A 14,807-nucleotide genomic window follows, 5' to 3' on the forward strand; every position below is an offset into this window, starting at 1 on the left:
TGGGGACACAGAAGTGTGTCTTTCTTCCACTCACCCCTCTTTGCCTGTGTTCCCCATCTTTCTTTCACTGCTGTGCCTTGTCTGCCCTTCTCCCCTGTCCCTTCCACCCCTCTCTCCCGATGCCTCCTCCTTGCCTTCCTTTGTTCTCGGAACACCCTTGCATACCTCTCATTTCTCTACCACTTTCTTCTCTTCCTCACTCCCAGACCCAGTCCCCGAGAAGTGCCTGTCTCTGGTCCCTCTGGTCTCTGCTTGTCCTTTCATAAGCTCAGACCTTGGAGAGCTTGTCACTCGCAGAGTTTATATGCCCCCAAACACTTATCCGACTGGAACTTACCACCTAGAGTTTAGGTGGTACCTGCACTTGAATTTGTTGATGAGGCAATTAAGGCAAGGGTATAGTATAATACAGCTACCTTGGAGTTTGCCTCCACTTAAAATGTTTTTGCATTTTTTATACTTCATATATGTTTGACACATAGCCTTGTGTAAATTCAAGGTATACAATCTGTTAATTTGGTACATTTATCTATTGCAATATGATTGCCATTGTAGCAATAATTAGCATCCTTATCACGTTACATAATTATTTTTCCTTTTTAGTTGTTGGAATAATTAATTTCTAGCCTCTTAGCAAGTTTGATGATTGTAATGCAGTATTATTGGACATTCTACATGCGCTCTACTGTGTGTTGTATCTCTAGGGTTCATTTACTGTTTGTTGCGAGTTTTACCCTTGAACAACCTCTGTCCTATTCCCTTGCCTCCATTCCCTGGTAAACAGGTTTTACTTTCTGTCTTTACAAAGTTTAGATTTTTAGAGTCCACACATAAGTGGTATCATACAGTCCTTTTCTTACTCTGATTTATCTCACTTAGTGTGATAGGCTCAGGTTTCCCCCATGTTGTTGCAGATGGCAGGATGCCCTTCTTTCTCATGGCTGAACAATTTTTCATCCTGAATATGCACCACATCTTCTTTCTCTAGTCTTATGTTATGGGCACTTAGGTTTTTCCCACTCCTCCTTCCTATTTATTTTGCAGGCATAGTGGGGTAAGGGCTTCACTAGACAATCCTCAAAAGATCAGACTTTCAGCCTTGATTCTGTGCTTAATTGTTGTGTGATGTGGGGGTGTCACCTCATCTTTGAGAGCTTCAGTTTTCTCATCTGTGATATGGGCATACTAACACCTGCCCTATTTTTCTCAGAAGGTTGTTGTAGGAATCTAATTCTTAACCAGTACCACAGAAAGACAGGAGTTCATTATTGTGTCTGTGTTCTCAAATCTTTTTAGGCATATTCTAGGCCCCCAATAAATTTCCCTGCTGACCCAATAGGCAGGGAACCCTGGTGGAAATCCCACAGTAGGAGAGTCTTTGGAGAGATGCTGAAGGGCACAAAAATAATTCACGCTCTCCGAGAGCTAGAGTCAAAGGCATAACAGGAAGCACACATGTGCCCAGACATCAAAACACCAATTAAATGGTGTGCCAAATAGCAACTCGTTAGCACAGAACAAACTCTGCTTGTAAATACCGTGGGCCAGGGAGTCAGGAGAATGAAGTCAGTTGGTGGCTCCTACCAAACTCCAGGTGTAACAGAAAGAAATTTTCCCCAAGGTTTCTGGGCCCAGACTTGACACAGGTGGACAGTTCTGACATCCTTCTGTGGATTCAGTCACGCGACCCAGATCTTCTTTATATTCGTAGAACGCAGTGGCTTGTCATTGACCTCACAGTGGGTGTCATAATCCGGAAACATAACTTGGTATGCTGGGTAGGATGCATATGTTTTTACAAATTAATCTGAGACCTGATCCCAGGCTGGGGGTGGGGCTTAAACCTAGTCCCTGAAATGAGAGAGGAGCATGGGAGGGAAAATGAGATAGGGAAGTATATGGAGGGCAAGGGCTGGGTCCAGGGGCATTTTTTTCCTTTTTAAATGGGCCTGGGAAGTGACTACAATGAGAATAAACCACGTTTGCAGGAAACCACATGCTGGCAGCAGAGAGAATATAGAGAAAGACTGAGGCATGGTATGGGGCCACTGAAGCATCTTCCAGGCCTGTGGAACCTTGTGTTATAACTCAGTGGGCTCTGGAGAGATCAGGAAGATGGGGAGGAAATCATGAAATCAAGATCTCAAACCTGGACAAATCCGTCATAATGCGTCCAGGGACTCAGAGTCCTGAGCACGGATATTAACTGGGAGGGGGAACCTTGGAAGGAAGCATTTGTTTTCCAAAAACAACAACAGAAGAGCCAGCATTTGTGAGGGACACTCATTCATGCACAGGAAGAGGGTGGGAAGGCCTGGCCTTTGGCCCCGAGCAGCCTGGGAAGGGTGGAAATGGCTGCTTTCTCGCCTCTGCTCATTACCAAGGTGGCCTTTCTAGATTGTGTTCAGCATCTCTGTTTATTTCTCATTCATTTCATATATATGAGTGAATACCCACCTTTCTCGCCTCTTACCATTCTCTTATTCTCCAAGTGCTGCCCGCAGCAGAGACAAGGCCAGGAATGGTTGAGGGGGAGATAACCAAGTCCATCTTTATCAGCAAAACCATGCTAATCCAGCCAGAGTCCACTACATGTCTGGGATGGGTGAAAATCACTTCTGTCCAATCTGTCAAAGCTTTTCTAGCTATGATGAATAGAGTGAGTAATATCGTAGGGGTCATGCATGCTGTCCCTAGGAGCCTGTGAGGACTTTAGCGTTTGAGTTCTTTCCATGCAAGTAGATGCTGTTAACTTCCAGCAAGCCATACCTTTTTTTTGGCAACTAGGCTCAGAGCTCCCCTCATCTCTAAACCAGGAGTAATAAATGTCATTGAGATATGTTGTTAGAAGCAGTGACGATATGTTTAGGATGCCTAGCATAGAGGCACATGCAACACAAGATAAGTGCTATTGTTACTGTCATTGGTATTGTTGTTCATATATGATGTGTTGGGCAACACAGTTGGCACCAGACTGGGGCTGCTCCTTCCTGCTATTTCCTCTCATAGCCAACACCTGTAGTGTTGGGGAGGGGGGTGGATAGGCCCAGTCCCTTACATCAGCCAAGGCAGCCAGAAGCCCAGACCTGGAATCAGTGGAGAGGTGGGAACAGATGGCCTTTGGACTACGTGCTGGGGGATTTCTGTTTTCTACAGCGCGGGTCCTTAGGGAGTCTGTAAACGTAATGGCTCCATGTGCGAGGGCTGCAGTGCAGTCACTGGGAAAGCCAGCAGGCCCCCCAGTACAGGAGGGACAACTTGAAGGCGCCCATTTCAAAGGACAGGCAGCAGGTGTGATGGGTGGAGACCTTGAGTTCTGCTCCTGGCTCTGCCCCCATGCATTTAGGGTTGATTCATATCTTAGCTTATTTCTCAAAACAGGGCCGGAGATGGATTACAATCAAAAGCATAAATACAAATGGATTACTTAAAAAGACACATGTAATCACATGTATGTAATTGAGGAGGAAGTAGGTAAATGTAGGGAAATGATGGAAACTGAAATAAAAAGCAATGGTGAGTAAAGCAGGTGAGTCAGATTTTGTTCTGAGTTTCTTGGTAGTCAAGGCAGAAAGGGCTGTGGCTCACATAGACTATAGAAATGGCATCTATTTTGTCAGAGGAGTGAATTTTTCCTGTTGTTAGAGTGTAATTGTTATATAAAAGACATGAATAATACAGGGGACATAATTTCAGCAATGAGTTCATATAAGGTGCTGGAATGTTCTTTGTATAACCACTTCTTAATTGATTCTGGATTCAAACTGAGGATGTAATGTTGAACTGTATTTCAGAGAGGGGTGTACTACAGAGTAACACAGGTAAATTTCTGATGTGCTAACTTAATGCAAAGGTAAAGATTAGACCAGAAATACCAATCATACCTCAACGCTCCATGCACTTCATGTTTTGAAATATTTTGATCTATTAAATTTCATATATTAAGCAATAATTTATCTTCTCTTTTTCTGAGACCACATATAACTGTCACTGGTCAATGTGAGAAAATTGGTGTTACCTTGCTGAACTAATGTAATTCCAGTTAAAAAGCAAAGAAACTTGACACTTACTAGCCTGAATGGCTCCATAAAAGGACATATTAATTCCCTTAAGTTTTGTTAATTATTGGAAGTCATTTTCAGATGTGCATTTCTGTCTCTGGAGATTCTGATTTGATAACTGTGGTTTTTGCAAAAGTTCCACAGGAAAAGCCTCCGTGTGCGTGGTGCCCACCCACTTCAGGGACCCGGTCCAGATTGGAGGCTTGTATTAGTCAGGGTTCTCCAGAGAAACTGAACCAACAGGATGTGCACATGCGTGTATTAAATATGTGTATGGTAAGGAATTGGCCCAAGTGATTTGAAAGGCTAAGAAGTCTCCAGGTTTGCAGTTGCCAGTCTAGGAGAGCCAGTGGTGAATGCTCCAGTCCAAATGCTGGCAGGCTCAGGAACCAAGAACGGATGTTTCAGTTGGAGCCCAAAGGCAGGAAAAGATCAATATCCGAGTTCAGCAGGCAGTCAGGAGGGGCCCCTTTTTACTAGTGGGAGGGTCAGTCTTTTTGTTCCATTTAGGCATTCGACTGATTGGGCGAGGCCCACCGCATTAGGGAGGGCAATCTGCTTTACTCAGTCTGCTCATTTAAATGTTCATCTTATCCAAAAACACCCTCACAGACACACCCAGAATACATGGGCACCCCATGTCCCAGTCAAGTTGAGACATAAAATTAACCATTGCAAGACTTGTACTTTTAGGGCCCATGATCCTTTTTGTGGTAAGTTGAACGGTGGCATCCAAAAATGTATGTCCAAACCCCAACCCTGGGACTTGGGAGTGTGATCTTATGGATCATTGGGCGGAAGGTCTTTGCAGACATAATTAGCTAAGGATTTCAAGAAGAGGTCATCTTGGACTTAGGGTGCACCCAAATCTGATGAATCTACCCTCAGAGAAATGTAGAAAGAGTTTTCAGATACACAAACACACTAGGGAGAATTCCCTGTGAAGACAGAGGCCGAGATTGGCGTGAGATAGCTTCAGGCTAAGGAATGCCTGGGGCCCTCCTCAGCTGGAAAAGGCAAGGAAGCTTTTACCCTTAGAGCAGTAGGAGGAGGCACAGCCCTGCCAACACCCCTATTTTAGACATGAGGCTTTCACGCAGTGATAGGGTAAGTTTATGCTGTTTCAAGACCCCACCCCCCCCAGTGTGTGGTAATTTGTCACGGCAGCCCTAGGAAATGAATACATTTTTCCTCTGGGCAAAGAGCAAGAAACAGACAATTCAAGACCTGGGGCTCTGGTAGGCTTGCTGGCTTGCTCTCTATCCCAAGAATCTACTTTTCATCTTCTAAGGTTGCCTGAAAATAGGTTTGTTGACTTCTTGATGCTAGGTTTTGGGGTTGTCTACAGGAGTCTTTGTGCAGGTGTCCTCCTGTTTGACCTTGGCGTGTCATATCTACTGCACATTCCGTTGCTACTTTGATGAGATCGGAGAGTCTTGGGAGAGCTCACTTTCCCACGGATGGTGGAAGGACACCCGGTGCGACTAAGAAAAGCTGCTTGTTTATCTCAACAAGAAAACAATTATTTTCTCATTTTTGCTTCTGTTTCCAAAGATTACTATTGGTTTGATTAAGGTAAAGCTTCTGCTTTAGTGAAGGGTATCTGTAAAAGAAGCGTGTTAGCATATTGTAAAGGTTGCCTATATTTTATACTTTAAAGAGAAAGGTTCATAAGACCACTCTCAACAAGGTAAATCAAAACAGAATAAATACCTTAAATAAGGAAAAAACTAGTGGCCAAAGATATAAGTTGATAAGTAGATAATTAAACTGTTGTGAAGGTAGCTGATGCTTCCGATGTGCTGTGCTCCTTGATAAGCATTATTTTGGTTTTTTATCCTCACAATAACCATGTGGGCTAGGTACTAGCCTTGTCCCATTTTGTAAACTGAAGTTCAGAGAGGTTAATAAACTTACCTAAGATCACACAGAAGGGACTAGATCCAGGACTCAAAGTCATTGCTGTTGGCTCCCAAGTCATGCTTCTGCCATCCCACTTTGCCTAAGAATCCACAACTAGGGCTAGAGAGAGCCTAGTCTGGAACAGAATTTCTCGAAGCATAAGCTGTAGAATGATAGTCTTTTGTTTTAGCAAAACCCCCCATGATTCCATAATGCAACAAACTCTAGAAACTCTAATTATTACAATTTACCTGACCAATTGAAAGTTCTGAAAAGCCTTGCAATAAAGGAAGTGGTTCAGTTTCGTTCATCTTGTTCCCTGCTGAACACCGGTGTGTTGCTAATGGTGTATTAGCAGGTATCCTGGGAACCAGTGGTCTGCAGAGCGTACTTGGGGAACCTCCGCCCTAGATTAAGTTATCCTGGGCTGGCGCGGGTAACGCACTCAGATTTTTATTTTTTCAACGTCACCGAGTAGCTCATTAAATTATTTAGCAGGCCTGGATTATAGCTTTTCATCTGCAAAGTAAGGAGGTTAGAACCTAAATTCTCTGTAACGGCTTTAAAATGCTGTGGTTCACATGTAAGCCAAATGACAATTTGAGAATGTGTTCATTCTCTCCCTGCCACTGGTGTTAGCGGAGAGAGCTGGGGACGGAGAATCCTTGGGGTCATGCGCTGTGACTGCGTTCCGCTATCTGAGGGCAAAGATGCTGCCCTCCTCACGTCTTCAACGCTGGGTTTCAGACGAGGCAGTGAGTGTGTGTAGTCTGTGGATGCCCGCCTCTCACCCGGGCTGCCCTGGAACCGTGAGGCTGGCCAGGCACCGGTTTCCCCTGAGCCCTTCACGTGCTGGGCCGCCCTTCTCCAAAGTGTGCTTACTGCGGAGCCGACATCAAGCTCCCTGATTTAGCCTCTTGTCAAAAGCAGAATACTTTGCTCTTCCCAGGGACTGGACGTTTTCAGATGCCTTAAATATCTGCCTCTGGTCCTCGAACGAGCCATCTCCCCATCCTCCGTAGATAAACAGGAAACAGTAAAGACACTCATCCTTTGTGCCCGACCCCCCCAACCCCCGCCCCTCCGGCCCCCGTCTCACTGTCCTCATAGCCCCTCCTCTAGCTGAGGCGACATTTAGCTGAGCCGTTGTCACCTCTACTTACAGTCAGTAGTTTTCCTACCTGTTAGTTTTTATTTAACTGCTTTGGGCACTCTACTCTTGTGTCTCCAAATGTACCGCAATCCCCCAAGAGCAGAAACTATAGTTTATGTTACTTGCCTATTCCCTGTAAACTCTGGTACAGTGCTGCGTGCTGTACCCGAGTGCAGACACTCGGTAAATACCAGAGGGCCCGACTGTTGGATGCCAAGTAATTCCTGTTGCCCCAGCCCTAGGATCTTCTGGTGGCTGTGATCCTCGGCAGGATAGCAGGGATTTCAGCTCCACGCAAAAACTCACAAACGGGAGAGACCCTCTTTTGCCTCCTCACCCTGACTGCCAAAGAAAGAGTGCAACTCCTTTTATCAGGTGTCGATTTAGTGCTATTTGGATAGTTGAGTGAATTCTCCCCGGTGACCAGAAAGTAAAAAGCAGGAGAGATTCCATGAGTTTTATTAAGGACGGAGAACTTGCAGAGCAAGTCTCCAGGTCGTGGGCTGAGGGTCACTGTGCACTCAGCCCTCAGAATGGCTTGCAGGACAGATTCCTTGTGTTGTTATCATCAATAATTTTTAAGTGAACCAGAATTCTTGCTGTTTCCATAAGGCTGGCTGTAGGTGGGGCCTTCCCCCTGTTGTCATTGCCTGTTCCCAAACATTTGTTTTTAATAGAGGCACAGCTGAGAGGATTTGGGTTTATATTTGATGTATTATGGGCTTTTTGGTGCATGCTCTTTGATTGCTATTTAAATCGGCTGGAAAGAGTGCAGAATACTTTGAATTTTTCTTTTTTTCTTTTTGTTTTCTGTAACTCTCCTCATCTTCAAAAATCAGGAAAAATCATTGGCGCCGCCTCCGTGCTGCGGTTTGAGCGCGGAGCCCGAGTCGGCCCGCAGCCATGTTCTGGACACGCACACGGGCCTGGGGACACCATGGTGAAGCCGGGGGTGTGAGAATGTGGTGGCACTTTCGTCAACAGTGAAGCTGAAACTGTAATGGGAATTGAGTTTGATTTTTTTATTAAGTTCTTTTTAGACTCATGTTTAAAAAAGTATTGAAATAGAAGTGGTGGTTTTCTTTTTAAAAGCCTCACTCATGTCTATTTACACTGGGGTAGCAGAGGCCAGGCTGGGGCTCGCTGGGACCCAGATACTGGACCCAGTCCTGGTGGGGCTAAGGAAAAAAGGACAGTGGGTAGGCTGACCATTGAATTCATCACCCAAGGGGGTGGCTTTGGGGAGTGAAGAAAGATTGATAAGCATGCCAGGACACAGTGGTAGACCCAGAGTGTCAAGAGTGTCAGAGTGTCATGTCATGAGGGACAGGTGGTCGCTTTCCCTGGTTGCCCAGCTTGGCCATGGCCGCCCCGTGGGTGTATGGGAAAGGGCTAGCAGGAGGGGAGGGGCAGAGAAGCAGCCAGGTCAGTCAGCTTCTGGCACTCGGGGCTCGTGGGCAGAGCTCTCCTTACCCAGTGAGAGCTGGGTAAGGAGATGTGCCGGCTCATAATGGCTCTCAAGATAGGATTGTTACATTTTCAGGAGTGTTGGAAGCTGGCTCTTACACCACTGATACCTTGAAATTGTGTGTGGCGGGCACGCAGCAGTGCTGCCTACCCCGTTCTGCTCTCCACAGTTTGTAAGTTTTAAATTGCACATGGTTCTGGGCAGTGTGATAAAATCTCACGCTGCCCTGCTCCATCCCACCCGGCACACAAATCACCCCTTTGTGTCTCTGCCCTGCATACAACTCCCTGCCCATCAATTACTTAGTCTTCTCAGTTACTAGTACTCCATTTTGTGGTGTGTGTATGTGTGTGTGTGTGAGAGAGACACACACACATTCATATAACATATATTATAGTTGTTCTGTTTTAGTATTAGTTATTGTTGTTAATCTCTTACCATGTCTAACTCACAAATTAAACTTGACCGTAAGTATGTATAAGAAAAAGCAGAGTATACCTAGGGTTTGGTACCCTGTGTGGTTTCAGACATGCATTGGGGGACTTGGAACGTATCATCTGTAGATAAAAGTGGGGGCTACTATGTTTACACATAGAAATCAGAACATGTTACAAACTAGCAACCTTGACCATCCCCACCCAGAGCCCTTGGTATATGTTTCCCAGCACCTGATGGATGAGAGCATGGAGAAGGGGAGCTGAGCACAAAGGCCAGATGGGACCATTGACAAGGTCTGTCCCAGGGCTGGAGCAAGGTCCAACCTGAGGGTGTTATGTGATTCTGCCATAGACATTGAAGGGCTATTAGTCAGAGAGGGGCCGGAAATGACCGTGTCTATGCCAGATTCTGTATCTGCCACCTCTGGTATAGAAATTGATTTCCCACCACTTCCCGACTTGCTCACTCTGCTCCAGGCGCACCAGCCTCCTCTCTGTTTCTGCAAAATGCCAAGCATGTTTCCATCTCAGGGCCTTTTTGCTTGTCCTTCCTCTTGCCTGAAGACCCTCTCCAGATACCCGTCACTTCCCCAGAGCCTCAGCTCAAATGTCGCCTCCTCAGATAGGCCTCCCAGGCCCCCATGTGAGGCAGGCTCCCCCTCGACTCTCCATCCCTTTCTCTTGTGTTTTGCTCAGCTGCTCCATATTGAGTCACATGTTTGTGTCTTTGTTTGTTGTTTGTATCCCCACTATGTTGGCAGCCCTACGAGGGCAGGTATTTTGTTGGGCTGCTTTGGCAGGACCTAGAACAGGGCCTGGCATAGAGCAAGCACTGAGTCAGTATTTGTTAATGAGTGAGAGAGTTGGTCACCCACAGCAGTCCTAATCTGTTGAGGTAGTTTGCTGGAGAGTGATGCTGACATGGGTCCCGAGGCTCCATCCAAGGGCTTTGGGAAGGAATGATGCAAGCGTGGGAAGTGGCAGCAGAGTGTCACATGCCCCATAGTAGCCATACCTGACCTGGGTCCTCAGTAGTCCCTTTAGTTAGCAAAAAACATGTCTGAAGCATCTAATTGTAGCTGGAATGGGGCTTGGTTGTGTATAAGGGTTCACGGCCCTTTGGAAGTTCACATTTTCCATCCATCCATCCGTCCGTCCACCCACCCATCCGTCCACCCACCCACCCATCATTCATCCGTCCATGACTATTTATTGAGTACCACTGTGTATGAGATACTCCTCTGAGGGCTGGTGACTCAGTGGTGACAGTAGCAGGCCCTGGCTTCACATGGCTTTGATGTGCTGAGGATTCAGAAGTTAGAGAAGTTAGCTGGTTATGAGCTGGGAGGCACCCACAGAAGAAAAAGAATGGAGTGGACGGAGAGCCCACCGGAGGAAACTAATTTAGGTGGCAACAGGGGCAGGGTGAAGGAAGGTGCCATTTGAACTGAGGCCTGAGGGATGGGCAGGAGTTGTCTAGAAGAGGGAAGGACCTGTCCTGCAGCCCAAGGTAGGAAAACCCTGGCCTGGGTGGGGAGCTGAGAGGAGGCCAGTGGGCGTGCAGCAGAGAGACTGTGGGCAGAGGGGGCTGAGGCTGTGGGGAGGCAGGAGGCACAGCTTGTAGGGGCCCAGTCAGCCATGTAAATAGTTTGGATTTTATCCCATGTTTTATAGTCAGCAAACATTCATTCATGTGTAGAAGACTTGCTGAAACAGAATTAAAAACCATAAATGAGTGCAGAGTTAGACATCAGAGAATGCGTATTTTGTAACTATGTTACTGTCTACATTCTGCAGTGCTATAGACAGGAAATTGACCTGTGGGCACAGGCAGGGATGAAGACACTGATCAGCTCCTGCTCTTGGTGTGCACAGAGTCTGCCTTCAGGCTCTAGAATGCAGCTGATCTTAGCAGCGCTTAGTGCTGTTTGCCTTTAATTGGTGAATAGCTTGACACTCACTTGCAAGGGTCAGTGTGCTTGTACGTGCAGGTCCCCTCCTTGGAGGTCCCCTCCTCGGCTTGTGTGTGTGCATGTGTCCCTCCCTCTGCCCTCTCAGGCTGCAGCGGGGATGACAGTGGACAAATTCTGCTGCATCTTTAGCTCCTTCTTTGTAACTTCTTTAGTCCACAGGCTTTCATCTGGTCCAGCAGGTGGCTCTCAGGGCCACCTTCTACACTATGGACTTCCATGTGCCTATGAGCCTTTTGATATTAAAGATGAGTAGCTGGGTGTGATGATAATCTTCAGCCTCTCAAAGTGAGGTAGATTGACCCTCAGTCACTCAGTGATTGGAGGAGCAGAGGAAAGCACAAATAAATTCAAAGAGACAGACAATCTGAATTGATGCCTATTGGGCTGTGAGGCGTAAGCAGCACACCTATACACCGCTGGGCTCACTCTCGCATCTTTCAGCCTGCCTGTATTCTCCCTGCTGACTTGTCCTACCAATTGGAGAGAGAGACCCTCTAGGTCACTGTAGCTACGTGACTCATGGGTGATCAAGATTATATTGCTTATATGCCTCGTTGTTATACCTCCTTCTTGACCTCTGGGGCCATTGGGAGTGTTAGCAAACCTTTCTGTGCCCCGGTTTCTTTATCTGTAAAATGAGGGCAGTAACATGTATATGTTCCTATAGGCTTGGTTCCTTGCATCCCAGAAAGGGACATGATTCCAATGTAGAAAAAAGAAAAACAAATCAGTCCTCAGACCACACTGCTGTGCCCCTCTGGAGGGGAGAGACAGCGAGACAAGGGGAAAAAAGAAGTAAGAAGAGAAGGAATCTCAGTAAACCTCTTAGACTGTGACAATGAGGCCAAAGTGAGCTTTTATGAGAACCACATTTGAGCCCTGGAATAAAACATAAGAGCAACATACTTTAAAAATTATTTATGATTTTAAGCACATGAAAGGCGTATCGTGTACCCAGGGAGGGCATAATGGGGAACAGCTGGCTAACATGTGTCTTGCCATTTCTGAGGATGTTCATAATTCTCTGATGTCCAAGAATAACAGTAATAACGATGTTGCTGCTGCTGATTGTATTAATAATAATAGAGAGGATCGTGTGCCTTTCCTGGATCCCGACGAACACAAGAGAGGAGCCCAGGCTGCTGGGTTTGGTGGGGGCTGAAAGGGAGCTCCGGTCCGCTTCTTCTCGAGGGACCATGGAGCCCTTCTAGGTTTCAAAGGTTTGAAGATAAAGTCTGGATGGGGAGTCAGGAAACGTGGGTTCCAGGCCTGGTTTCACCATGAACTCTGGTGATTACCTCGCCCCTCCAAGTCTCAGTGTTCCCATCTGTAAAATAGCAGTGCTAATACTACCTGACAGGCACACCTTGCAGAGTTTTTGTGGGCCCCGATGAAATGGTGCCCGTGGAAGGGCTGGATATATCGCCAAGTGTTCTGTCTGTGGAGGGCAGCAGCAGCATCTTTGTTCTTGACAACTTTGACATCTTTGTACCAGTGCACCTGGTACACTCGGCCACCATGCTCAGCACCAGGCATGCAGGCAGTGTTTTCCATGAAATGGTTAAAGCTGTGGTGTGTCAGATGTGGACAATACTTTAAGAGCCTTTGAGTCCAGTCCTCTCTGTTATGGTGTGCTAGGTGGATCTGCAGCAGCGCCCAGTCTCAGGCTAATTACCTCCACTATTGAGTGAGTACCTTGGCAGTAATGAGCTTTTCCATTCTGGCTGGTGGGAATAGGTGCTATTCCCAATCCTTTCGGTCGTGGGCAGTTTTCTTAGGCCTGTGCTGCCAAGTTCTCAGGGGGAGCCTCTGCAGATCTCTTGGGTTCTTTGTGAAGTTCTCTGTCTCTTGGGCATGCTGTCCTACAGACTATAGTTGCTTTGGATTCCCCAGACTTCTAGTTTGTCTCTGCAGCTCAGGGAGTTTGCCGGCCTCCACTCATTTCCCTTTCCTGCATCGTGGCCCAGAACCTCTCTCTAGGCAGTGAGCTGGAGCAATCACAGACTCGCCTTGTTTGTTTCCATCTCCTGGGAACTCCTGATGTCCAGTAGGAGGGAAGCTGTTGTCCTAGTCTGTTCAGGCTGCTTGCTATAAGAATATACCACACACCTGGTGGCTTACAAACAACAGATTTTTTTTCCTCACAGTTCTGGAAACAGGAAGTCTGAGATCAGGGTGCCAGCACGGTCAGGTGAGGGCCCTCTGCCCGGTTCATAGCTGATGCCTTCTTGCTGAGTCTTCATGGGGTAGAAGGGGCTAGGGAGTTCTGTGGGGTCTTTTTTATTCGTGAGGGCTCCACCCTCATGACCTAATCACCTTCCAAAGATCTCACTTCCTTATACCATCACAATGGGGATTGGAATTTCACTGTATAAATTTTTGGGGGGAGGGGCACAAATGTTTAAACCACAGAAACAATCATGTCATTTTTTTGTTTTTTTTTTTTGTTCAACTTTTTAATTTTATTATTTTAATGTTTTTGCTTAATCCCTTCACCTTGTTTTTTCTGATATATTTTATTGATTATGCTATTACAGTTGACCCATTTCTCCCCCTTCATTCCCCTCCACCCTGCACACCACCTCCCACCCACATTCCCCGCTTTAGTTCATGTCCATGTGTCATAAGTTCTTTACCTTCTACATTTCCCATACTATTCTTGCCCTCCCTCCATCTGTTTTCTACCTACCATCTATGCTACTTATTTTCTGTACCTTCTCCCCCCTTCTCCTCCTCCCACTCCCCTGTTGCTAACCCTCCTTGTGATCTTCATTTCTATGGTTCTGCTCCTGATCTAGCTGTCCTCTTAGTTTGCTTTTCTTTTAGGTGTGGTTGTTAATAACTGTGAATTTGCTGTCTTTTTACTGTTCATATTTTTTATCTTCTTTTTCCTAGATAAGTCCCTTTAACATTTCATATAATAAGGGTTTGGTGATGATGAACTCCTTGAACTTGACCTTATCTGAGAAGCACTTTATCTGCCCTTCCATTCTAAATGAAAGCTTTGCTGGATAGAGCAATCTTGGATGTAGGTCTTTGGATTTCATNTGCCAAGTTCTCAGGGGGAGCCTCTGCAGATCTCTTGGGTTCTTTGTGAAGTTCTCTCTCTCTTGGGCATGCTGTCCTATAGACTATAGTTGCTTTGGATTCCCCAGACTTCTAGTTTGTCTCTGCAGCTCAGGGAGTTTGCCGGTCTCCACTCGTTTCCCTTTCCTGCATCGTGGCCCAGAACCTCTCTCTAGGCAGTGAGCTGGAGCAATCACAGACTCGCCTTGTTTGTTTCCATCTCCCGGGAACTCCTGATGTCCAGTAGGAGGGCAGCTGTTGTCCTAGTCTGTTCAGGCTGCTTGCTATAAGAATATACCACACACCTGGTGGCTTACAAACAACAGATTTTTTTCCCTCACAGTTCTGGAAGCAGGAAGTCTGAGATCAGGGTGCCAGCATGGTCAGGTGAGGGCCCTCTGCCCGGTTCATAGCTGATGCCTTCTTGCTGTGTCTTCATGGGGTAGAAGGGGCTAGGGAGTTCTGTGGGGTCTTTTTTATTCATGAGGGCTCCACCCTCATGACCTAATCACCTTCCAAAGATCTCACTTCCTTATACCATCACTATGGGGATTGGAATTTCACTATATAAATTTTTGGGGGGAGGGGCACAAATGTTTAAACCACAGAAACAATCATGTCATTTTTTTGTTCAATTTTTTAATTTTATTATTTTATTTTATTTTAATGTTTTTGCTTAATCCCTTCACCTTGTTTTTTCTAATATATTTTACTGATTATGCTATTACAGTTGACCCATTTCTCCCC

At 46.2% G+C, this 14,807-nt stretch overlaps 1 protein-coding gene across 6 annotated transcripts in view; it reads left to right on the forward strand.

The window, feature by feature from the left end:
- ANO2 (anoctamin 2) overlaps positions 1-14,807 on the forward strand; it is a 329,301-nt gene that overhangs the window by 79,562 nt on the left and 234,932 nt on the right. The window lies entirely within an intron of this gene.

Source organism: Sturnira hondurensis, unplaced genomic scaffold (genome assembly GCF_014824575.4).
Source record: "Sturnira hondurensis isolate 20B ecotype Veracruz unplaced genomic scaffold, ASM1482457v3 Scaffold0017436, whole genome shotgun sequence".
NCBI classification, from domain to species: domain Eukaryota; kingdom Metazoa; phylum Chordata; class Mammalia; order Chiroptera; family Phyllostomidae; genus Sturnira; species Sturnira hondurensis.